This window comes from Tursiops truncatus, chromosome 6 (assembly GCF_011762595.2).
Source record: "Tursiops truncatus isolate mTurTru1 chromosome 6, mTurTru1.mat.Y, whole genome shotgun sequence".
Taxonomy (NCBI): domain Eukaryota; kingdom Metazoa; phylum Chordata; class Mammalia; order Artiodactyla; family Delphinidae; genus Tursiops; species Tursiops truncatus.
Genome location: NC_047039.1, coordinates 114,018,730 through 114,043,898, shown reverse-complemented (window position 1 = coordinate 114,043,898; position 25,169 = coordinate 114,018,730). Strand labels below are relative to the sequence as shown.

Here is a 25,169-nt window from a genome sequence, read left to right as displayed (position 1 = left end):
GCTCCCAGCTGGAGAAGACGGTCCAGTGGAAGCAGAGGCTGACCCCAGAGAAGGGCTTTCGGGGAGGAGTCTGGGGCCAGGTGAGCAAGGCTTAATCCCCAGAGTAGCCTTCGGCAACTTCCTGCCCCTAAATGAGGACCCCACCCTCAGTGGAACTGCCAGGCCCGGCTGCTGGGGGCTGATCTGTAAGACAGCAGGAGGGCAGGAGGTGGGCCTCTGGATCCCCTCCCCAACAGGGGCCCAGCCCTGAGCTGCAGGCTTGACTTCACACCTGCTGGCTTTGTCCACCCCGCTGGGCCCTGACTCAGCCTCCAGGCTGGAGCGGGGTCTGTGTGCTGACACCGGGTCCCTGCCAGGGGTGTTTAGGGATCCCCGGTTCTCCGAAGCCAGTCTGTACCCCCATCACAGACCCGTGCTGGAGCCACAGGTAGGACCTGAAAGGGGTGGGCACTCCTGCCCGGTCTGTAAAGGGAACTAACAGAAGGAAAGGAACGCCGCTCTGCCTGGGGTTTGGAAGGGCAAGGGCGGTGGATTACGTGATAGATAAACGGTACTCAACCCAGTGCCTGCTCAGTCCTTCAGCTGTGAGTAAAATGCCCCCTCCCACTGTAGAGACTAAAGAGGAGGGGGCTTGGTAGGCTGTCAGGGAGAGAGGCACCATCTCCAGGTGTCGGCACCCCTGCAGCCTGCCTGGGGCCAGGCTACCCCCGACCCACTGGCTTGCTCAGGTCGGGGCAGGGGTGAGAGGAGCAGGCAGGTCCCCATGGACACAGGGCGAGGTGGCCATGCTCTGCACCCTCAGCCTCCTCGCTCTTTGTGGCCGATACTCAGCCCGGCTCCTCCCTCCTGGCCCTTCCTGTGTTTTATGGGTTTTTTAAATAAATATATTTATTTATTTATTTTTGGCTGCGTTGGGTCTTCGTTGCCGCAAGTGGGCTTTCTCTAGGGCTCTAGGCGCACGGCCTTCAGTAGCTGTGGCTCGCGGGCTCTAGAGCGCAGGCTCAGTCGTTGTGGCGCACAGGCTTAGTTGCTCCGCGGCGTGTGGGATCTTCCCAGACCAGGGCTCGAGCCCGTGTGCCCTGCATCGGCAGGCGGACTCTCAACCACTGCGCCACCAGGGAAGCCCCCCTTCCTGCGGTTCTGTAGGCACCTAGTTCCCGGGATCGGCTTTTCCTGCACAGAAGTGCCCATAGGGCTTCGTTCCCTGGACACTGGCAGATCCACGGCCGTGAGGCGGGAGCTCCCTGGTGAGGCTCGGGCTCCGGCGGCGATGGGACCAGGGACAGATGGGGACTTGGCTGTTAGCACAAAGCCCAGGCCTGAGCTAAGGCCATATCTGGTGACCAAAAGACCTACCCGCCCCTCCCCCAGGCTGGACGCCCCGCTCTGGCAGCCCGGATCTGAGCTGCCGGGTCCTTGCCCGGAACTTCCCAGGGTAAAAGAAAGATGACACGGGGATGGCAATGGCCAGCAGGGACTGGGGCCGTGAAACTGAAGGGCAGAGCTGGATTCGGTCATCCCTGCCATCCCAAGCGCCCCAGGTACAGACAGTCAGTGCCTCAAAGTGCAGGGGCCTCACCTCCATCCATCCTCCTGCCTGCCGGCTCAGGGCCACGCTTGTCAGTGACCTGGTGTGGGCGTTGGGCCATGGCTCCCCTCTCTGCCCTGATTCCCTGGGGGTCTGCGTGGGAGGGTCTCACTTGGGTCGGGCTTGGAGAGCAGAGGACCCTGTGCGTCCCTTCTCTGTGCCTACCCCCTAAGCAGAGAGTGGGTCCCGGCCCCTCCGTGGGACCTGGGAAACAGGCAGGAGGCCTCAGCTCGTCCCTGAGCCAGACGGCAGGCGCGGCAGGAGGGGCGGAGCCGCGCTGGGGTGTCCCTCGGGCTCCCCACTGCCCACCGGGCCTTGGCCAGGCCCCACACCATCCCCAGAGGCCCAGAGGCAGCTTGGGCAGCACCGCCCCTCCACGCCCCTCTCCCAGGGTCAGGCCATGCCTCTGGTGGGCCCAGGAGCAGACAGAGCTGGAGGGGGCTCAGAGAGTGACTCGGCCATCACGGGGGCACTGCTGCTGGGCACTCGATTCCCAGAAGTGCAGGGCTCCACGGGGACCCCCCCAGCCCAGGGCGAGGGATGACCCCAGCCCACGGTGAGGTGTTAGGAGTTCAGTGAAGCCGCTGCTTTGGGGGAAGATTCCCAGGGCCAGGGATGGCCACGTGGACTTTGTTACCCAAACCTCATGACCCCCGATGGAGCAGGTGAGGCTGCCCGTGGAGAGGCCCAGGAGGTGCCAGGCCCATGTGTAGCCAGGGGCACGGGAATGATGGTCCAGCAGGGTCAGAGGCCAATGGGGTCAACTGGACATGTCACCTCCTCCCCCCGCGGAGGCCCCGATTCACAGGGCCCGGGGCAGCATTCAGCCCCTTGAGTACCACCTTGGGGAGCGGGCCGGGTGAGAGCTGACCCTGGGCACCTGGGGGCGAGTCCGGCCCCTGCCCTTCGGGGAAGGCTCTGCTGATGGCCACGCCCTGTGGGCCTCCCCTCAGTTCCCTGTGTGGACCCCATCACCCCGTAGAAGGAATGATTTTTAGTCGCATGTGCCTCAGACCCCAAGCACTTGGTTTTCCTCACAGGACCAGACCGGGATCCAAATCCTGGGGCCAGCACTCTGGGCCGGCCTCAGGTGGAAGCCCCGGGGCGTGAGCTGCTGTCTCAAGTGCAGACACCAAACTCTGTGTGTCTGCCTGGGGTCTGAGCTGCCAGAGCATCTCCCCGGCCCAGCCTCCCAGCCATCCCCCGCGTACCCTGGGCGCACAGCTGGCAGGGCCCGTGAGTCCCAGGCAAGGGCTCGGGTCCTGCAGCAGGGAGGGCAGGCCAGGCCGGCCCCAGGACGCTCCCCACAGACCCCAGCGTGGACAAGCGCACCTCAGACCCTAACACGCACACCTGTCACCTGGGGCCCTGCACTCTGTGATTTGTGTACCGGGGCCTGGGGTGGAGGGCAGAGGGGAAGCACAGCGCGTAGGGGATCCAGGACAGCAGCCGTGGCTCAGGAAGCCACTAGAAGGTGTTTGGAGGAGGAGGGAGGGTCAGCCGTGTGGCCAGATGCCGAGAGGTCAGGGCAGATCATGTGACCACCGGTGACAGCGGGGCCTCCGTCCCCGAGCCTTTGACCCCCAGCTGAGCCTGGTCTGACTCCCCAGGGCCTCGACACAGGAGCAACAACTGCTACTCGTCATTTCCACAGGGGGCTTGATTCCCCAAACTGTTCTCCCACCTCCCCATCTGGGGAAATGGCCATCATGGGCCACCTTCCCAGCAACAGTCTGAGCGCTGCACCCCCGATCCCTCGGTCCTCCTGGCTCCCCCTCCAGATCCAGTCCATGCCCCTCAGCCCTCCCTGGACCCCGGGAGAGGCCCCAGCGGGTCTAGCAGAACATTCTCCTTTGCCCAGCGGCCAGGAGACCTCTTCATCTGCAGGCGGGTCAGAACAAGGCAGAGTCCTGGCCCCGCCCCTCGCCGCCTGGCCCCGCCCCCTCGGAGCCTGTTCCTGGTGGTACCTGGATCCCTGCTCCCTCGGCCCTGCCCACCTGCCCCCCCAGCCCCCAGGTCTCCTCAGCCAACAGCCTCCTCCTCTCAGTGCCCCGCACGGCCCTTTGTTTTTTTCTTGTGGAAGATATGCATAACATAAAATCCACCGTCTTGACCACTCTTAAGAATACAGTTCAGGGGCATCGAGCACATTCACATTGTCGTGTAACCACCCCCACATCCGTCTCCAGGACTTTCCCGTCTTCCCAAACTGACACTCTGTCCCACCCCCACCCCCCCACCCCCCCCCACCCCCCCCCCCCCCGGCACTCACTCCCCATCGCCCCACCCCCACCCCCAGCCCCGGCCCCGCCCCCTCCTTTCTGTCTCTGTGGATGTGACTCCCCTAGGGCTTCCTGTGAGTGGATCCTACAGGACCTGGCCTGCTGCGTTGGGCTCATTTCACTCGGCACAATGTCCTCAAGGCTCATCCGTGCTGCAGCCTGTACAGAATTTCCACCCCTTTTTAAGGCTGAGCAATATTCCATCAAAAGTACCATATGTACTACATTTTGTTCATCCCTTTGTGGACACCAGGCTGTTTTCCCATTTTGGCTGTTGTGAACAGGTGCACACGTCTCTCGTAGACCCTGCTTTTAATTCTTCGGGGTGCACACGCAGGAGGGGGGTTGCCAGATCATACGGTAGCTCCACGTTTAATTTTTTGAAGAACGGCCCACGGTTCTCCACGGCAGCGGCACCGCTTAAGTTTCCACCAGCGTTGCACCCTCGTCTCCCGACAGATCCTCCCCGGCGCTGGTTATCTTCTGGGTTTTTTGCTTTTGGGTTTTTCTAGCCATCCTAAGGGATGAAGTAGTATCTCACTGTGTGCACGGCACTTTTCAGTCCGTGATATTTTGGGGGTTTTTAGCTGTCTGTCTCCCTGACTAGGACAGCAGCCCCAGGGGAGCAGCCCTGGCCCATCACGTTCTCCAGGGTCCCAGGGCTGACACAGAGCAGGACTTCCAGGAGGACCTGATGTCTGGAGACAGGTACCTGCTCGCTCGCCTGCAGCCCACCCAGGCTGCCGGAGCCTCCCTCTGAGCAAGTCCTGTCTCTTCTTCCTGATTAAACCATCTGCTCACAAGCGTAGCAGTTCAGCTGCGAGGAGGGGGCCCAGAACTGTGAGAGCCAGCTGGGGGGTCGGGATGGCTTCCCCGAGGGCCCAGGTGAATTACCCGGGCCTGAAGGATGAACCAGCCGGAGTTCACTTGCCAACGCTGGAGAGGAGGTGTCCCAGGCAGGGGAGTTGCAGGTGCAAAGGCCCTGCGGCCGCAGGCACAGGGGGAGCAGCCTGCACAGTCAGGCAGCCTGGGTCCTGCGAAGACAGTGTGCGTGGGTAGGAAGAGGACCAAGGCTGCGGAGTGGCCTGGTGGGACGTCACTGATCACAGAAGAGACACAAAGTGGGGTCTCGCCAGCCTTTCTCTCCACTATATCTACCCCCACTCCCCCCCACACTTTGTCCTTGGGCATCACCCTAGTCCCCAGCTCCCGTGTCTGCAGTACAACCGGACTTTTCCATCGGATGCACAGAAGTTTAAGAACCACATCCCCTCCATGGGGTCCAGTTGCCACCCACAGGGGAACATGGGCTGGCTGGGGGCCTGGAGCCCTGGGAGTCTGTTCCCAGATTCACTGCAGGACAAGCTTGGTCCCAGTTCTGATGTAGGCGGATGCCCCCCAATGCAGGCTTTGCAGGGGATGACGGGCACCTGGCAGGCAGAGCCAGGTGCCACTGGGCACTGCAGGCCACACCAGGCTTCAGAGCAAGCTCAGCAATGACACTGAAAAGTGCCAACAGGGGCTTCCCTGGTGGCGCAGTTGCTGAGAGTCCGCCTGCCGATGCAGGGGACGCGGGTTCGTGCCCCGGTCCGGGAGGATCCCACGTGCCGCGGAGTGGCTGGGCCCGTGAGCCATGGCCGCTGAGTCTGCGCGTCCGGAGCCTGTGCTCCACAACGGGAGAGGCCACGACAGTGAGAGGCCCGCGTACCGGAAAAAAAAAAAAAAAGTGCCCACAGTGCCCACAGGTGCCCGCGGCCCAGCACGGCCCCAGAGGGGAGTGGAGGGACACCTGGGGGGTGGCCCTTCCCCAGGGGTCTCCCTGGTTCTCCAGAATAGCTACCAGAGAAACAGCAGAGGCAGTGGAGGGGGGGGCCAAGGGCCAGGGGGGGCTTATCTCCAGGAGGCCAGGCTGCCAGCCGCTTTGTCGGAGGATCTGCGGGGGCGGGGGAGCCCTTCAGACTCGCCAGCCCCAGCCAACACCTCCCCAGCGTCCCGCCCCTTGTGCTGGAATCCGCACACAATGTGCCCCTGCGGGCAAACGGGATCTCCAGGCTCCACCAGGAACCCAAGCAGAGATGGTTTCCTCGGGAGGGCAGCTGGGGCCTTCCTCGGAGAGGTGCCCAGCCTGACCGGCCTGTGCAGGGCTTTGGCCGGTGGGTAGCCTGGGCCCTGGGTGGCCGGGGAGGTCCGTGCCCGCTGTCCCGGGCTGTCATCGCCCTGAGAGGCTGTGATGGGGAGCAGTCCCATGCTCCCCTCCAAGCCTGGGTGGTCACCACCTTGGGGTCCTGGCAGACTTCCTGGGGGGGCTCCTCAGGTGGGCCGAAGGATTGGTATTAAGAGAGGGGTTGGCCTCGATGAACCCCGAGCCGGGGACGGGGTGGGCAGAAACGCAGCTAAACTGGAGGGCCTGACTTCTGCGGGTCTAGGGGAGGGCGGGGGCCCTGCTCAAAGCCCAACCGCGAGTGGATGGCCTGGTTGGCACGGAGCGGTGTCCTAACAAAGAGGCGCTTTGTGGGCTGCTGGCGTGCGGCCGCTCATGGGGTGGCCAGGGCCCCTCTCGGAGCCGGAAAGGGAGCCTCACCCCTTTCCTGACAGTCGCCTGGTGTGGGGTGGGGGTCTTCGCTGACTGTACCCCTGCTGGGAACACAGATGCTCCGATGCTTGCAGGAAAACCCCCCACGAGCCCCTCCCGATGAAGGCCCGGGAAGCCCCCACCTGGGGGCAGCTTCCAAGGAGGGACTGGACCTGGAGTCAGGTATCCCCTCTGCCCCAGACCTAGAGGCTTCCCCTGAGGACGTAAACGCTGGCCATGCCACCCCAGGCTTTTCCGTGTCCCACTGGCAAAGGTCAAGCCAGGAGGCAGACAAGCCTCCCTTTGCTCGCTGGGCCGCCTGGGCCAAGGCGCTGTCTCCGCTGGGCTGCTGGCTCTCACGCAGGGCAGCCGACAGGACCCTCGTGGGGAAGCACTGCTTTCTCGCTCTGCCGGTTTTGACGCTGGAGTCTGTTCTCAGCCCCGCAGTCCTGGCCGAGGGTCTGACCCCGGGGTTCCCCGCCTGCTCCTTCCCTTCCTGCCGACCAGGCACCGTGGACACTCTGAGGATGGGAAAGTGGCACCGAGAACTCAGGCAGGTGGGTGGGAGGTCCCGGCCCCTCGTCAGTGAGCACACAGCACCCCTCAGGCACTCACACTCTGCAGACGTCCGTGGGCCTCTTGTCTGTGTGTGGTACCCCCCAGGGCCGGGGTAGTGGACGAGACGGGGAGCCTGTGCCCGAGGGGGAGACGGGGGCTGTGAACGTCAGAGTGGATTAGTATCAGGGTTGGGTCAGGGAGAGCCGACTGGCGATGGCCCAACTGGCTCTTTCATATGGGAGGGTCAGGAAGGCCCACGGTCCAGGGACATCTGGGCAGAGACCCAAAAGAAGTGATAGGGTCAGCCTCAAAGACACTGGGGGAAGAAGGTATAGGCAGTGGGAACAGCAGGTGCAAAGGCCCTGGGGCAGAAGGATGCCAGCATGTGGAGGACCCATGCAGAAACCAGTGGGGCTAGAGCTGGAGAGCGACCAAGCGGGGGTGAGTGTAGCATGAGGAGCCAGGTCCCGGCCACTGTAAGGACTTGCGTTCTGAGTGAGAAGTGAGATGGGGGCCGCCGAGGGACCTGAGCAGGGGAAGGTCATGATCTGACATGTTTAGAAGCATCTCTGTGCTGCCACGTGGTGACAGACACAGGCAGGGGCGAGAGAGGGCAGACGGGGAGGCCAGTTATGGGGCTGTTGCAGTGACCTGCGAACGGGGGGGCCGGAGCAGGAAGGTAGCAGCGGGGGGCGGTAAGAAGCGGTAGGATTCCTGACACAGCCTTGAGGCAGAGCTGTCAGGACTGGGGTGTGAGAAAAGTGAGGAGAATCCAAGGTAGGACTGGGGTGTGAGAAAAGTGAGGAGAATCCAAGGTTGGCCTGAGCTGCTGAAGGATGGCGCTCCCAGAAGGAAGAGCTGTCATTTGCTGAGGCAAAGGGCGTGTCGGGGGGCAGTTTTGGGGCACAGTCAGGGTCTGTTCAGCCGTGTCACACTGAGACATCTATCAGCCACCCAAGTGGACAGGTCGGGGAAGCGCCTGGCTAAGTGAGACTTGGGCTGGGTGTGTTTCGTGGGTCTTAATGCGTCTTCGAGATGAGCCTTGGGTGGAGGAAGCAGCCTCTTCCCAGAACTGGTGAGGCCAACTGGGGCAGACCCGCCCGTCTGCATTCGATTTCAGGGATCCCTGCATGACCACAGCCCCCAGGGTGGGCGCCCCGTGCGACACGGAGCCCAGGACAAGAGCAGAGTGAGCGGAGCCTGGGTGCATGGCGCAGCGGTCTCAGCTGACTGGTGTGGACACGGGGAGCCCGGAGGAGGAAGGCGTCCCTTCAGGTCCCTCCTCCCCAGGAGCCCGGCTCCATCCGGCCGCTGCTCCAACAGGCCTCCGCTGAGCACTCGGCCACCTGCAGGACTGCCGAAGCAGCACCTGGCCGGCTACCAAACGCTTCCACCGTCCAGGGAAGGACAGACAGGTGACCAGCCCTTGCTCCCAAGTGCACCCCGAGCCCCCGCCCCCGACACCCTGCTCAGCAGTTTGTTTGCAGATTTCCGTCTTGTGCCTACCCTCTCTCCCCAGCCTGACGCTCTCTGGATAAAAGGGGGAAACTCAAGCTGCAGGCCACGAAAGCTCAGGACCAGAGGCCAGGCCAGGCCTCCCCGAGCTGAGAAAACCCTCGCTGGCATCTCGGGGGGTTGCAGTGCTAATCAGATCCCGCAAGAGGGGGCTGGGGCCGCTGCCAGGCCTGTACACCAGCCGGCCCAGGCGAATCGTCTGTACCGTCTAAGAGTCCTGAGGGTCAACAGGCGGAGGCAGGGGGCTTTGCAGGACCGCGCCCCACCCTGCCTGCTGGGGGGCCCGGCGTGAGGGACCCCCAGCCCAGCTGCATTTTCTTCCTAAGCTGCATTCTTCTCGTAAGTAAAACAGGAATAGAGAACCAGCTTTATAGAACTGTTGTGAAAATTAAGTGAGATAACACACAGAACGTGTAGCACAGGCCTGGATTTTAGTAGGTATTCAGCGGTAGCGTTGAAAGTGTGCAAGTGTGGTTTACACGCGCACACATGCACAGGGAAACTGCACCGAAGCCCCTTATCCTTGGGACGGGTTTCTGGTTATCTGTTGTCTTCTAAAAACTTATCAACACTTTCCAAATGTCCCTCATCAAAGAAGAAAGAATCTCTTTAATAAGAAAATACAAGAGAGGAAAACAACTGGAACGTGCAGATTTGCGACCAGCCCCCCGGGCGAGTGTGTTCCCACCGGGAGTGTGTACAACAGTCAGCACCCCCGCCCAGCTTCACCTCTAGACGCCATCCACACGGTGGCCCCAGCCCTGGGCAGGGGAGGACCTTGGTGCCTCGTGGAGGGCTTCTCGAGTCCTGACCCCTTGCCTGGAAGCAGCTAGATGTTCTGCTCACAGGTGGTGTTGGCAGAAGCCCCGGTTTCCCAGGGCCCCGAGATCCTAAATAACACTTAGTAGCTAGCTGCAACCTTGGGGCTGCTGAGCTGCCCTAGGCCAACGCATGGCCTCCCTCCCGGCCCAGGGCCTCAGCTGGTCCCCAAGCTGAGCAGGTGGCGTTACCTGTCACTCTCTCCGTGCACCTCTTGGGCTGGGACCACACGCCAATCCACGGGACTGTGCCGGCAACCTGTAGAGGCCCCTCAGGACAGTCAGACTGCCCTGCAGGCTGGGGCATGCGCTGCGCTGGGGGGGTGGGACCTGGGACAAGCTTAGATCTAAGTGGGGTTCTGGGGGTGTGCCCAGGGAGTCTTTCAGGGTTCATACCCATCGCCCAGAGGGCAAGGCAGGAGTGAGCTGGTGGGTGGAAGCTTTCTGTGCAGACCCTCACGTTGCGGGTCAGGGGTCAGTCCACGACCAAGGTCAAGGACCTACCATGAGACTGGGGACAGAAGTACTTAGACCAGGCTTCTGAGCACTGTCCTAGGAGTGACCTTGGTCAACTGTCCTGCAGGGCTTTAGCCCCAGCCCCTGACCCCCAAGGGGCCCAGAATGTGCTCAGCGGGGGGGGGGGGGGAGTGGGGGGGCATCTTGCTCTTCACATCAACCCCGTCCTCCTGGTGACGTTATGCTCAGGACCACTGTCCTGGTGCCACCCCCATTTTCCTGCCAGGACCCTGTAGGGGTGAGGGAGCCAGGAGGTCTCTAGTCTTGGAGGACCACTGCAGCCTGTCCTGACCCCAGGCCTCAGGTTAGGGTGGGGCGACTGAGGGGCCTTCTGTGGGTCCTTTCCGGTTTGTGGCTGATTCTATCTCTGCGCACTTGTTTTAAAACCTCACCTCTGTCCACAGGAGGGTGACCTCGAGCAAACCGGGAGCCACGGGGGGCGGGGGGCGGGGGGGGGGTGGTGGCGGCAGTCACTAGCGGCCAGCGCGGCCGGATCACGCCGGGCCTGAAAGCAGACCCCGCCGCGTCTACGCAGCTCGCAGTTACCGGGATCCGCGCAGGAGGCGCCGGCGACGCGCGCTTCGCCCAAGGGCGCTCCCACGTCCCCGCTTTCCGGCCTCCGGGGCGTCGGTGCAGCCGAGGCCGCGTACCCGCTCCAGCCGGCGGCACCACTTGGCCCAGCATCCCGGAGCCTGCCCCGTGCAAGCGCGGCCGCCGCGGGGAGGAGGCGCCCCAGGACCGGGGGCTCCACACCTCGAGAGGGTGTGGGTCGGCGCCCCTGCCCTTCCCGCGTCCGGCCCCGGCTCAGTGCCCGGCGCAGAGTCGCACGCCAGGAGTTTGCGGAGGGGGCGCACGGAGGGGGCGCGGAACGGCCGCCCCCCCACCCCCACCAACCCCGGACCTCAGGGCCGGGGATCCCCCCGCCCCTGCCCCTCCCAGGGCGCCCACCTGGCGGCGGGGCGGCGCGCCCCAGGGCGGCGAGTGCGCGCGCGCGACCGGCGCGCTGTCCCTTTAAACGGCCCGCGGCGCCTCCCCCGCGCGCCCCGCCCGCCGCGGTGCGGCCCGGTGCTGGGCGCGGCCGGAGAAAGTCCATGTGAGCCGGAGCGCCGGGCCGCCGGAGCACTTCCTACTGCAGGCCGGACCGGGCCGGCGCCCGCAGGTACCCCAACTTCGCGCCGCCCGCGGGTCCCACCGCCGCACTTCCCGCGAACTCCGCGGCGCGCCCGCCCTCGCCTGCCGCAGTGCCCAAGTTCGCGCCGCGCGCCGCCCGCGGAGCTGGCCGGCGGCGTCCGGGCCTGGGGAGGCGCTCGCCCGGGCCGGGCCGCGCCCCGCCCCGCCGAGCGGGGACCCGGGCTCCGAGCGTCTCCTCTCCTGCCGGGTTTCTCGGGGCGCTCGGGACACTAGGTCTCCCCCGACCGGACGGACGGAGCCCAGCCCTCTGGGGTGGGCAACCCGCGCGGGCTCGGCCTGGGGACACGGCCCCGGGGACACGCCCCTCCCTCCTGGGCCGTCCGAGGGAGGGACCTGTTGGGCACCTAGCCATGTGTCCCCTGGCTGTCTGTTCTAGCTGAGCCTGTCCTGTGTAGTGGGGGGCTGGGCGGGGGGAGAGCACCCTCCGTGGGCTGGCCATCTGGTAGAGCTGGTCTTCTGAGCACCCTGCACGCACACCCCTGTACCCGTCTGGTCTGGTCCGGGTCTCTCTCCAGGTCTCCCCTTCCCATCCCCCCACCTTCCCCTCCGCTTCCCTCTTGAGCTCCAGACCCCTCTCCCCTCGCCCCCCCCAGTTTGCCCTGATGACAAAGGACGCGGTTCTCCTGGTCTCGGCGCAGGTGCTTCTCAGCACTCCGTGCGGGGTGTCGTCTAAGCCCCGCACAGAGCCCAGGAGAGGTATCTTCAAGTGTTGGCTCCATTTTAGAGATGAGGAAACAAGGAGTTAGGTGAAGGGTCAAGCAGCGGGCACTGCCCTCCACCTTCCAACAATCCCCCTCCCCCTCTCCCCGTGGCCCTCTGTGGTGTCCACCCCTCCCAGGAGGCCGCTGGCATTCTCCCGTGGGACAAGCCACCGTTTGTTGGTACCTTGGCTGGAGCCTGAGTGAAGGAGATGGGAGGGGGAGACCCAGGGTGGTTGGCCCCCTGCTGTTTCGGTGAGCTGGCTGGAAGGGGCACAGCAGTAGAACAGGATATCCCTCGTCCCCTCTCAGTGGCAGAGATCGGTTCTCGGTGGTCACACCCAGGCGGGGTGGGCGCCGGACATGGTGTCTGAAACCGCGCTGAGTCGGAGCCGGCTTCGGCCGGCCTCTGCCCTGCAGCCGTTCCGAGCCTCCTGCAGAATCTTGGACCAGGAGAAAAAGCTTGTGCATTTTCTGACACGGGGACACCAGGCCACCCTGGCTGCCCGGAGTGCGTCTGGGTTCTTTGTCCTGGATGTGCTGGGACACTCAAGAGAGCCCGTCTTTGGGAGGTGGGCTCGTGGGTGACTTTTAACAGAACCCTTAAAGCCTCTCTCTGTTTTCCAACGAAAACGTGAGATGCATTATTCATACAAGAGAGACGGTGCTGATGGTAAGTGCTGAGCTGACATTCACAGCCTACGTTCCTCGGGCACCTCTGCCTCTAGGGCTCAGCGTGCTTGACTTGCAGCCTGGGCTGGGGTGGGCCTGGGACCCCTCCTGGGACAGAAAGTAAGAAATGTGGCTTTGACCCTTTCAAGGATGTTCCCAGGGCTCCACCCCCCGCCTCTTCCTCTGAGGTCTGTGCTCCCAGGAATGCAGAGGCAGGTATGGGCTGCACCGGACACGGACTCCCTCCAGGCCCTGGGCCTTCCGGTACCATCCACTGCACTCACCATCTGTAGGGTTGGGAGTCTCAGGCAGCTGAGGCCTCATTCCCTCCACCCCGGGGAAGCAAGTCTTGTCCCTGCGGCCCATGGCCAATCTGCCCCCTTCCGGGTGACCCTGTCCCGTCTCGCCTGGCTCTTCTCCGACCTGGTCCCTCCCTGGGTTCTGTTGTCCTGCTGGGGTGTGGGGGGTGAGATGAGCTGCCCTGGCTGGGGTCAGGGTGGGGAACGTCTGCTGAGCCGTTTGAGCGGGAACTGCGGCCCAGATCACGGCCCTTCGCTCCTGATTCTCCAGCGTGTTTCTCCCAAGAGCCTGCAGACCCCCGTGTAACAGGCGCACTTGGGGAACTTGACCCGGGCTGCGTTCTTGGGACAAGACAAGCTGCCTTCCAGCTGAGGATCTATCGTGTTAGCTGGCCTGGGCCTGGCTCCTTCCCGTGGCCGGTGTCCCCGAGGGGTGTCCCGGCCCAAGGAACCTGGCCTTCAGGCCTGGTCTTTTGAAGGGGAGCAATGTCTTTGGTACAGTTGGAGGGGTGTCTCCCTCCACAGGGACAGGGGCCGCCGGTCCCTGGCTGGACCCAGAGCTGTTGCTGGCTGTGGGCAGCCCCACTTCAGGAGCTTGTAAAGTCTGGTTGGGGCTGGGGTCCGACTGGGGGCTGGTGAGGGGCTTCAGGGCCTCTCACTGCCTGCCTGCCCGCCTGCCGGGTCTGCAGAGAGCGCTGCCCGGCCCGTCCGCGTTCTAGACCCTGCCCAGGCCTCTCCGAACGCCTCATTTGCGTTCAGCATGCTTTCCCGGGCATCCCCTTGGTCCTCCCCGAGGTGAGCCGTCTGGCCCTCGGGTACTTCCAGGTGGGGCCGGAATTTAGGACCAGAGCCAGCATCTTCATTGGTGTCCTCGCCCCAGTTCAGAGATGAGAGCGACCCCCTCACGCCGTGGCCCTGGGTGAAGCCTGTGTGTCCTCCCCTGCCCGCCGCAGCCTCGTTCCCTCTTTCCTTGTGTCCTGAGCCACCGAGGTTGTGCCTGGGAGGCTACATCCCCCCCCCGCCCCCCCCGGAGCCCCCCCCCCCCGCCATCCTGGGCTCCAGGGACCCAGCCCGCTGGCCAGGGGAAGCAGTCCCCTTAGCGAGGCCGAGGCCCGAGGCGCCACTGCCACCCACCCTGCCTCTGAGCAGCCAGGGATCCTGGCGACCTCTGTTTCTCTTTTAGCAGATCCTTGCTCTCACCAGGCCTGGCTCTCGATGAGATCATTTGCAAAGTATGCTTCCCGGCTGGCCCCGGCTCCCTCATTGTGTCTGTCACCTGCAGCTGCCTGCTCGCTGGGAGCTGGCCTTGCTCTGCCCTGGCCTCTGGCCTTTGTCATTTAAAGTTCAGGTTTTGGAAGAAGGTGCCCTGTGGGGGAGGGTCTCAGCAGGTGGGGCAGGCACAGAGGTGTTTGGGACGTGAACTTGGGAGCCGAGCTCCCTGGTGGCTGCCTTTGTGGCTGGCATCCTCAGAGTGGCGCAGCCCCCATGAGGACATGGACAGTGGGGGCCGCTCACCCCTGCCCGGGCCTGGGAGCCGGTCTGAGCAGGAGAAACGGAGCTGGAATCCGATGCGGCGCCGGCTCTCTGGGGCCTGCCCCGCCCCCAGCTTCCGCTGGCTGGACCTGGGTCCGGGCAAGGAGGCCCTTGGGAGCAGGACCTCGGAGGTCTCTCTCAGGTCACATCCAGCTCAAGGCTTTGTGACCTTGGGTGGGTAACGTACCCCCTCTGAGCCCCACCCTGGCCTGTGTGTCGTGATGCTACTGCTGCGAGGCCCAAGGTGAGCAGGCCCCGCCTGGGGGCCCTGTGGAGGTGCCCCCTCCCTGGAGGTGGACCAGAGCCAGTGAGGGGTTCATGCCCCTTTAAGGGGAGGCTGCTTCTCGGTCTCCAGGGCGGATGGAGGCATACTTTTCTCTGAGGTGTTGGTCTCTGGTCCCACGGAAAGGAGAGGCTGGCTCTGGGTCTCTCTGAAGGAATCTTCCCCCTCCCTCTTGGCCCTGGGCCCTGGCATCCAGGAGGGCACATGGCCATGGATGGGCCGGGAGCTCCTGGGCCCCGCCCCGTGTCTGCCTGTGTGCCTGGGAAGCAGCAGGGCTGGGGGCGGGGACCGCAGGGGCCTGAAAGTGCCCATATATAGTCACTGGGGTGAGCAGTGAGCCCGGCCGCCGGCTGTGGGGCTGTGTCCCAGGCCCAGGGCTGGCTGGCCCCCAGGCCCAGCATCAGGCCCAGCCCCCAGGTCCTCGATTTGGGGTGAAGCATCAGATATAGCAGCAGGCACAGGTTTGGTGCTCCAGGAGTGTTTGTTGATTGAAAATAAAAATCTCCTGGATACTTGGTAGTCTGGGCCAAGTGTATGTCTTGAGACGCCATTTTTGAAAGTTGGAGGCCGTAGCCACCGAGGGCCCCTCACTGTGGGCTGGGGGCGGGGTGCCAGTTCGTCTGCACCCACAGCCCTTGCCCCACAAAATGCCCCCTTCATTATGGTGACACCCGTAGATGTTCCCTCCCCATCCCCAGAGATGGGCGGCATTTTCTGGAAGAGGGCCTCCCTCCCTCTGCCTCCTGGACACTGCCTGGAGTCCAGCTAGTGGGGAAGGGGCCGGGCGTTCCCGCGCTGCCGGTGGTCTTTGCAGGAAGTCTGCTCCCTGTGCCCCCGGGTTGTCCTGGGTCCCCACCCTAGCCCTGGGCATCTGCCTGTCTTCCTAACTCGCCCATCCCAGTCTCTGCACCAAGAAAGGAGAAGCAGCCGCCTTTTGTGCTGTTAAAATCACGGTGTTAACATAGTTTTGCTCCTTCAATTTAGTTTCCATTGCACTGCGAAGCGCCTTTGTGAAATTTTGTATATTGATACTTTTTGTTGTTGTCAGCAGTTTTTTTGGCCATGTAAAGCCATTAGGGTGAGAGAAGATTAAAAGATACATTACAATTAAAATGTTAATGAAATCTGCATCATACAACTTTTGAAACCCTTTAGGCATTAATCTTGCCTGTGTCATGTCCATTAACTTTAGTTATTCGTATTCCACACTGACCCCTGCTGAGAGATTTGTGCTATAATTGGATTTTTTTTTTAATAAAAAAAAGAAAGCTTTTAAGAAAATAGAGATTGAGTGGTGGGCCCCGCTCCTGCATGAAGAGAAAAGGAGAGAAGGGGCTCCCCTTGGTGGCGGCCGTGGGCCCCCTGTCTCCTCCGGGTCCTGGCCTCGGTCCTCTCTGCATCCCTGTGGGTGACCGTCCACGCAGGCCCTGCTCCTGCGGCGCCCCCAGGGGGACCGAGTGTGGCCGTGTGCTCAGACCTGCGTCCATGCCAGGACCGGCTCACCCATGGCGGGAGGGTGTGCCGTGGCCGCAGTCGGGCTGTGGGTGTGCAGGGGTCAAGGATGAGCTCGCCTTCCGGGGCTGGGTCCCCGAGTCCAGCTGCTGGGTAAGGGGCTGCAACAGGGAAGTTCTGGAAGCGCCGATGGTTTTGAGTTTTCAGGATCCCGCGTCCGCCACACGACACGCGCCTGGAAGTCTGGTGGCGTGGGCACTGGAGTCTCCAGCCCGAGGCAGGGGCTGGGGGCTGTGGGGATGGGGAGCGCCCCCCTGACCTACCCCCAGGGGAGTTGGGACCCCCGGTGAGAGCAAGCCCTAGGTGCTCCGTTAACTTCTCTGCACGGACTCACCCTTGACCGTGGCCGGAGCCCGTGGTGGTTCAGATCTGGGCGGTGCCCCTGCTGGGACGCACCCCTGGCCCGGGTGAGGCCCGGGCAGTGTGGGACACGGGGCTGGCCCGGGCGGCCCGGGTCTCGCCAGCTCCCGTGCTGCAGTGACAGCCGTGGCGCTGGGAAGCTGGTCAGGTGGTTGGCAGGGGGCTGCAACAGATTTCATGTCTGTGTGTTTTTGCAACACCTTTCTATAAAGGGAAACATAATTTAAAATATGATTACTTAGTGTTGTAACAGCCGCCTCAGCGCTCCAGCTATGCCGAGATCATTATCAGAGGCTGATATTAACTTGCAAAGAATATTATGCAAATTGCCCGCTGGCTTCTCCGGGAAACCTTCTGCCGGGGTGGGGATGTGCGTGGGGTGTGCGGCACGGGCGGGGCATGGGCGGGTCCCTCCGGGGCCACACCCCTGCATGGCCGGCCCATCAGCCATCGTCGGTTCCTGGCCGTGTCTCAGGACACTGGGCCGAGTCTGTCCCCTTCCTCCACACCATCCCTCGCCCCTTGTCTGCGTTGGGAGGAGGTGGGGGGGGGGACACGGGGAGCAGTGGGGCAGGATGGACCCAGTGGAGGCTTCCGGGCAGGGTAGGGGCTGGAGGCTCGCGTCCCCGAGGCTCGCCAGTGGTCCCTGTGCTACCTGTTGAGTGAGTGTTGCCGCGATGTCGGGCCCGGCAGACGCGTGGGAAAGCGGTGGTGGGATTGGCGTGGGGCCCTGACTGCCCGCTCACACCTGCCCCCTCCTCGAGACTGAAGGTGGCTCCCTCCCTTACCAAGGGTGGTGCATCCCCCCTATTTTGTGAACACTGCTCTGGGGGTTCCCCGTGGGGTCCTTCAGCTCCAGGAGGGCAGCGATGTTTGTTTGCTGGTGGAGAGGACTGGCTGGAAGGGGCGTGAGCCTTGCAGTCGCCCTGGCATGTAACGGGGGCGGGGGTGAGATCAGTTTCCTGGGGTTGGGTAACAAATGACCATAAACCTGGGGGCTTAAAGCAACAGAAATTTACTCTCTCACAGTCTAGAGGCCAGAGGTCCAGAATCCACGTGTGGGCAGGGCTGGCTCCGTCTGGAGGCTGTAGGGGAGAATCCTGGCCTCTTCCAGCGTCTGGCGGTGCCGGCGATCCTTGACGTTTCTTGGCCTGTAGACACATCACTCCCATCTCAAGATCTTAACTAATTACGTCTGCAAAGACCCTGTTTGCAAATAAGGTCACATTCTGAGGTTCCAGATGGGCATGAATTCTGGGGGGACCCTAGTCAACCCGGTGTGGCCAGGTGGGCGCAGAAACCCTTTAGTGCCTGGAGGGGAGGGGCCGTCTCAGAAGTAGGGGCGGCCTTGCTGGCCGTCTGGCTCCACCCAGTGCTTGCCCAGGAGGGTGGACAGCCAGACGTATGGACAGTAGCCACTGCCCGACGAGCGCCTGGACCGCGGGCATAAAGGGCCAGCGCAGGCTGGGAGTTCTGGAAGGACCTTTGGCTCAGGAGCTAAGCCGGGGTCGAGGGCGGGAAATGGGGCCACCGACAGAGGAGGATTTTCCTGAGACGAGAGTGTCTGCGGTTACATAAGTTTGGGGACAGGAGGCAGAATTTGTGTTAATTGTCATAACCCAGTTTAGCGGCCCATCCTTGTCCCAGGAAGCAGCCTGGAAAGGAGAGGGAGGTGGGTCTCAGCGGAGTCGTTGGGGCTGGACCCCAAACTGCAGCGCAAACTGGGGCCACCGCGGCCCTCCAAGTCCTTCCTCCCCGTGTCTCTTCCGTCCCGCAGAAGAAAAATAAGGGCATGACGTGAGAAGAAATGGCCAAGAAATGGAGGCAAAGAGAAAGTAAGAGCGGAGATGCCTCGGGAGGAGGTGGGTGCCCAGGACGGGTCTGGAGGAGGCCACGGCGTCCAGGCGGTGAGGCGGGGCACCCGGGCGTTGTGCCTCTAGACCTCGGGGGCCCTGCCATTCCCGGACCGAGACCTCAGGCAGCTGTGGCGGGGCTGAGAGGGGGCGCGTTGGCAGGGGGCTCATGGCGTGGGCCTCGGGGTCTCTCCTGGAGGAGGAGCTGGGTCCTCGGGTGCCCCGCACTCCTCTTCCCGCGCGGCTCTGCCAGCCCAGCGGCCCCAGTGTGGCCCCAGTGCAGGCGACCGCCCGGCCGGGCGAGGGCCTGAGGGCCTGGGAGGCTGCCGTGCAGTTTTGCGCTGGGCCTTTCTTCACATTCTCGGTAACCCAGGGAAAGTGGGAAGTCCCCTCACCAGGCCTCCTTGGGAGTTGGCCCCCAGCTCTGCTTGGGGGGCTCCTCTGTCCCCCCCCGCTGCCTGGCATCATGGGGCTTCTCTCCTGGGAGGACAGGCGACGTGATTTGCTGCTCAGTGCTCAAGCTCAGAAGGGGGGTCCCCGCCACGTTCAGAGACTCGTTTCTGAGGGTTTTCAGGACGTCTGGCCACGACTTGGGGTGGACCCCAGGGGGTGGGCGTTACCCAGGACTAGGCACCCGTTCTCCGGGGTGGGGGCACGGTGACGTGGCTTCCTCCAGCCTCCTGGCCCCGCTGTCACCGTCACAGGTCCTGAGTGTGGTGGAGGTGCCCCTACCCTCTGCCCAGCGCTGGCAGCTGGGGACGCTAGTTCTGATGCCTGAGGAAAGGGTTAAAAGATGCACAATATTAAACTTACAGAGAAACTGCGCGTACCGAACACAGAACTTCTTCCAGACCTTATTGCTGGGTGACCCACTGAAACAAGGGCTGCCCGCTGCCCGCCTCACCGCAGCTCCAGCGGTCACCGAACGGCCCCAATGGCTCCCAGGCCTGGGCCCTGTACAGCCAGAGGGTCACTGTGGAGTTCCTGTCCCAGGCACCTGTCAGGTCTGCTTTTAAAATTTTAATTAAAAAAAATTCTAGTTACTTGCACGTAAAACCTACCATCTTAGCCACTTCCCAGCACACAGTTCAGGGGCATTGAGTCCATTCACATGGTTGTGTAACCATCACCACATCCGTCTCCAGGACTCTCTCATCTTCCCAAACTGACACTCTGTCCCCATTAAACACTCGCTCCCCTCCCCCCCGCCAGCCCCGGGCCCCGCCGCCCACTGTGTGTCTCTGTGGGTTTGACTCCTCTAGGGCCGCACACGGGTGGCATCACACAGGATTTGTCCTCTGCGTCTGGCCTTTGGTCAGCATGATGTCTGTGAGGCTCGTCCCTGCTGTGGCCTGTGTCAGGATCTCCTTCCTTTTTAAGGCTGAGTTTAGTCCACCGCGTGGATGGACCCCGTTGGGTGTATCCTTCCTCTGTCCGAGGACACGTGGCTGTTTCCACGGTTGGCTGTTGTGAATGGCGCTGTGTGGACACGGATGTGCTCGTGTCTATCCAAGTCTCGTTGTGTCTCTTAGGCTTCTTCAGCCGCTGCAGGATCTGAGGTCTTTCCCTGGCTCTCGTGACCTTGCCCCCAGAGCCCGGGCCAGTTTTGCAGAAGGCCCCCGGTCTGGGCGCGTCTTGGACAGCGGCGCTGCGGCCGTGCCCCTGTCCTGCCGGCTGGAGGTGGCCCGTGGGGATTTTGTCCAGTCACTTGGGGGAATTTGTCTGCTGTGTGTTTCTAAAGCAACCCCAGCCTGGGGGTCGCGGCCATGGTTGTGTGTGGGAGCAGGGCAGGATACGGGGTGCGGGGCAGGGGTGAGCGGTGGGCTGCACAGGACCCTGTTGGGGGGGGAGTTGGGTGTTTGGCCCTGGAACGGGAGGCTCTTGAGTGGCGAGGGGTGTCGGGTCTCATCAGCACCGGCTGCTCCCAGAAAGGCGGGTCCCGTCCTGGCTGTCAGTGGCCACGTCCCTCCGGTGTCCCCCATGGAGAAGCTCTGAGCTGGGCTCTGGGCTGCTGCTGTCACAGCCCCTGGCCCCCGGCCCACTCTTCCTCTGGGCTGTGGGGCTCTGTGAGGATGAAGTAGGAGGTGTACCCAAGCCTGGCCCCCTCCTGCCCACGATGAGCCCTGGGGAGAAGCGGGGGTGGGGAGAAGCGGCTTCCCTAGCACCGTTTCCCGTGTGTCCTCCATCTCCCGACCTGGGGCTGCACCGGGGCCATCCTGGTACTTGGCAGGTGTTGTCTGAGTCTGATCAGATCTGTCCAAAACCAGCAGGTCCCTGTTCCCTCAGATCCCGGGTCAAGGTCGGCGTCAGCGGGCCGGGGGTTGTGAGTTTCCTAGGACTCTGAGACACAGCCCTGCCAACTGGGCCGACTGAACCAGCAGAGGTGTACGCTCCCCCGTTCCGAGGCCAGAGCCCCCCGTCAAGGCATCGCAGGGCCGAGCTCCCTCCCGCCTCTCCCAGCCCCCGGCCGCACGGCTTCTCCTGTGTCCAGGTTTCCCTCTTATTAGGACGCCAGTCGTTGGCTTCAGGGCCCACCCTAAATCCTCTAAGACCGCATCTTAACTAATTGCTCCTGCAGAGAACTTGGTTTACTTATGGTCACATTCCGAGGTTCCAGGTGGACATGGATTTGGGGAACCCTATTCACCCCAGCGGAGGGGTGAAGGCCAAAGTGTCTACCTGCCCCTGTTCCCTTTTCTCCATGGCTGCTGCCCCCTCCCCAATCTTGGAAGGAGCTGCCATACTGTCCCCGTGTCTCCTGATCTCAGGCTGGGCCCCCCGCCCTCTGACCTCCTGTGCAGGTCCCCTAGAACGCCCAGCCGGGCCGTTTGGCCACTGGCTCCGCTCTCTTGGGGATGGCTGGAGCGCCCAGGCCTCCTGTCTGGTGGGATGGCCCCACTTCTGCAGCTCAGAGGGTTGTGAGGTGTCCAGCCCAGCGCCAGAAAGGCTGTTTGCCTGCATGGAGTTCTCCATCGGAAAGAGGGCGTGGCGGGGGGTTGGTCTGATGACTTTCATGTCAGCGTGCACGTCTCATGGAGTAGGAGGAGTGGTAGGAGTTTCGCAGCCTCGGAACACACAGGATCAGCCCTCTGGCTCCGAGGTTTGACAGGGTCGAGGCAGTCGGCCTGAACGGGAGAAGGACAGGAGGAAACACCTGCAGGTTGGGAGTGGCCGGTGGGACCGCTCTGCCTGCGAGCCAGCCTCACCTGCACGAGGATGGTGGGACCAGGGCTCTGCAGTGGCCGGCTGGCCGCTGACGGGTGTTGGGCATAGCGGTCCGGGACCCCTCCACCCGCTGGCCTGTCTCTAGGCGTGTGGGCAGGGCCCGGCCTTCCTCCCACCGGGGGCTCCGGGAGTGGGGTTTTGTGCCGGAAGGGGAGGCACTGCCTGGGGGCCTTGCTCCGCAGCACCCACGAGGCCTCAGCTTGGCTCCTCTGTGTGTCGCTCGGCGTGACTCCGAGGGCCCTGCCCCATGCCTTTTGGGTGAGGGCACCCCACGGGCACCGGGGAGAGGGCAGGTCTAGCCATGGGCACAAGGCCACAAGGGGGAGGCTTGGGATGGCCCCGCTGGCTGCTCCCTTTCATCAGACCCCCCCGGCCCCGCCCTCTGCAGGGAATCCCAGGCGGTCATGGTCTTGCCTCGATGGCCCAGAGCTGCCGTCAGGCCACGCCAGGGCCGAGCGTCTTTGGAGAGCGTCTTGTGCCCGCTCATGTCATGTGAGGAAACAGGGGCCTGAGGGGTGAGTCACAGAGCAGAGCCGGGGGTGGTGATAGCTGTGCCCACTTGTGGGTTTCTTGGGGTTCCAGGGTGCTGCCCTGGTGGGCTGTGGTGGGGCAAAGACAGCCGGAGCCCCCGGGTGGCAGCGGCTACCTGGGCCAGGTGCATCCGGGTGGACGGAGCTGGGTCAGGACAGACTGACCCTGGGTGAGGATGGCCACACGAGGGACCAGCAGGAAGGGGCAGCGTGTCCTCGTCCTGGGTGGGGTTGGGGTGAGGGGTCGCCCCTCCCCTGGCTCTCGGGTATTCCTGAAGGTTTCAGTTCTTTCTCAGTGTTTCTTTTTTTTTTTTAATTTTATTTATTTATTGTTTATTTATTTATTTTTGGCGGTGTTGGGTCTTCGTTTCTGTGCGAGGGCTCTCTCTAGTTGAGGGCTCTCTCTAGTTGCGGCAAGTGGGGGCCACTCTTCATCGCGGTGTGCGGGCCTCTCACTGTCGCGGCCTCTCTTGTTGCGGAAACACAGGCTCCAGACGCGCAGGCTCAGCGGCCATGGCTCACGGGCCTAGTTGCTCCACGGCATGTGGGATCTTCCCAGACCAGGGCTCGAACCCGTGTCCCCTGCACTGGCAGGCAGATTCTCAACCACTGCGCCACCAGGAAAGCCCTTCCTCAGTGTTTCTTAACTGAGCTTTCGTAATAACTTTAACTGCACAGAGCCCCCGAGCGGGCTCGTTCCGAGTCCCGGCAGCTGTGATTACATTGCAGCCACTGATTTCCAAGAAACCTCACGAGGGAATTTGTTATAGCCGCGGTGGACGCGGGTGCCCGGCACCGCCTTCCCGACGGCTTGTAGCGGGGGGAGCACTTGCCCGGCCTGGGCAGGACGAAGGGCTGGTGCTGGCCTGTTGCCCTGGCCTCGGCTGGTCCGGGCGGCCAGGGGAGTGATGCTTGCAGGGCGTTGGTTAACAAGGTGGGCCAAGGTAGTCCCTTGGGAGCTGGCCGGCCTGCATCCCCCCCCCCGGCCACCCTTCCCTCTGGGTTTCCAGCGGCCTGGGAGCCTGGTGGGTCCCGAGGTGGCCATCCCAGTTCTGAGTTTGATTTGGTCTCTCTTCTAGGGAACTCTTTCCTGTGTCCCTCATTGGTTCCAGAACATACGAACACGTGTGAACAGACTGTTTCTTTTCCCCGAGACTATTGGAGACCCGTGACCCCGGGCTGCGGTGTTTCTAGGTCAGCCTCTTCCAGCACCTCCCTTCGTCCCCGTGCCTCCTGGAGGGGCTGCTGGCCCCCAGGCCGGCCCCGCTGCCCCCATGCAGCTGGAGAAGCAGGGCACTGGCTCCTGCCCAGGCCCACGTGGAGACGGGGCCTTCCTGGGGCCACAGTCACAGCTGCTTGTGACGGAGAGGGACCAGTGGGACCTCGGGTGCCGGGAGGGCCCGGAAGTGCTGTCGTCATGGTGATGAACAGCACAGGTGTGGTTACTTATCCTTAAAGTCGTCTTAACACTAGTGCTGGGAACTGGTCTGTTTCTCTCACTGCCTTCCAGCCCCCTCACCCCAAAGTGCACCGTCTGGAAACATGTGACACCCCAGGTGCGTAGGGTGCTTGGCGGACCCCGGGGATGCTGGAGAGTCTGTGCCGCCCACAGGCCTCCTGGCTCAGGCGTCTGGCTGGTGTCCTCTCCCCAGGCCCTTTCTGCTTTGGGGTATTGGAGGGCACCCCCTCCCGGGTGCTTGGAGAGGAGAGCCCCCACCTGCGCCACCCCCTGAAAACTACAACGAGCAAGGGCACCCGTGTCCTTTGTCAGCTGATTCCGTGCAGTCTGGGCCGGGCCACTTCTGCACTGACCATGACCTTAACAACACTGTCTAAGACCCCGCTCGGTGGGCTGACCTGCGGGCCGCTGTAGAGCCCACAAGGCTGGAGACGGAGGTGAGGTGGGCGGGCCTGGGGTCCCGCTTCCAGGCTGTGCCTTGATGTGGTCACGGGCTGAGGAACCAGGGAGCTGGGCCCTCCCAGGGGTCCTGGGCAGCCCGGGGTCTGCAGACCCTGCTCCACCTGCCTGGCCCTGGCTGTCGGGCCTCTTGCTGGTAGGGAGCGTCCTCTGCCTGGAAGCTGAGGGGCGGCACCCCGGCTGATGCCACCGGGCTCAGGCCCCCGCTGCGGCTCGCCTTTGGGGATCGGGCGGGTGGGCCTCCCTCTGGGCCCCCTGCCCCCTCGGCCCCCTCACGTTCGGGGTCCCCCTCGCCCGGGACGGGAGGCTCAGGCACACGCATGAGTAGTTTTCAGGTTGTGCCCTAAAGTAGTGTAGTGTGCACTTTGTTTTAAAAAGCCATGATTGAAGTCGAATTAACATATTTACCTTCGGTGCTCCCAGGGGAACCGTTAGGGAATCGCAGGGGTGCAACGGCGGCTGCAGTGTGCAGTGACAGTGCCGGCTGCTGGCGAGGGTGGCACCCGGCTCTCCAGGCCTCCCGGGCAGGTGGTTCTCACGAGCGCTCACCCCCAGCCTCCCCTGCAGCTCCCCTGACGCTCGCAGGGGCCCCGGATGAGGCAGAGGAAACCAGGCAGGGGACTGTGCTGTGGCCCTGAGGACCCGTGACCCCACCTACCCCACCCACCGTGGTGGCTCTTTCCTCGGGGCTTTGCTCAGCCCTTGTGGCCAACGCCCAGGGCCTTCGTCCTCCTCTCTCTGGTGTCTGCTTTTGGCCCAGGAGCATTTTGTCCTGAGTCCTGTCTGTGGATGAAGAGGTCTCCTGTCTACTCTCAAGACCCAGGCTCCAGTTCTCAGGCCAGTGAGCAAGTTCCTCCCCCACCCAGAGCCTCAGTTTCCCAATCTGTAAAATGGGGTAATGGCATTTATTCTGAACTTGAATTAAAAGAGGACACAGGACGTGGGAATTTAGGCCATTGAAACCAGCCCTGGGATTATTTAGGGAGCCTCCCCTCCCCCGCCCCGCCCCACACACATGTCTGCTCTTCTCAAGGAAACTGGATTCTGAGGTCAAAGGACCTGAGGTTTTCTGGATTCAGGGCTTAGGGGAGTGAGGGTCCTGGGGAGACCCGGGCTGCCCCACCACAGGGTGGGGCACATGCCTGGGCCTTGGGCCTGTGGACACAGTGTCTGTGGGTAGGCATTGCCCCCTATGCCCCCGACACTATATTTTTAAAAACTTGTGCATGGATTTTTTTATATGCAG

The 25,169-nt window shown here is 63.1% G+C and overlaps 1 protein-coding gene across 4 annotated transcripts in view; it reads left to right on the top strand.

The window, feature by feature from the left end:
- The window catches only part of NACC2 (NACC family member 2), a 90,083-nt gene that overhangs the window by 6,326 nt on the left and 58,588 nt on the right, over positions 1-25,169 (top strand). For 2 of the 4 annotated variants that reach the window (XM_073806796.1, XM_033859051.2), the window contains exon 1: positions 10,875-11,008. The exons of 1 other annotated variant lie outside the window; for it this stretch is intronic. The gene's annotated coding sequence lies outside the window, so the exon portion shown is untranslated. Of the gene's footprint in view, positions 1-10,874; positions 11,009-13,880; positions 17,060-25,169 lie in introns of those variants that run through there. One more of the 4 variants, XM_033859052.2, reaches the window with a different exon arrangement.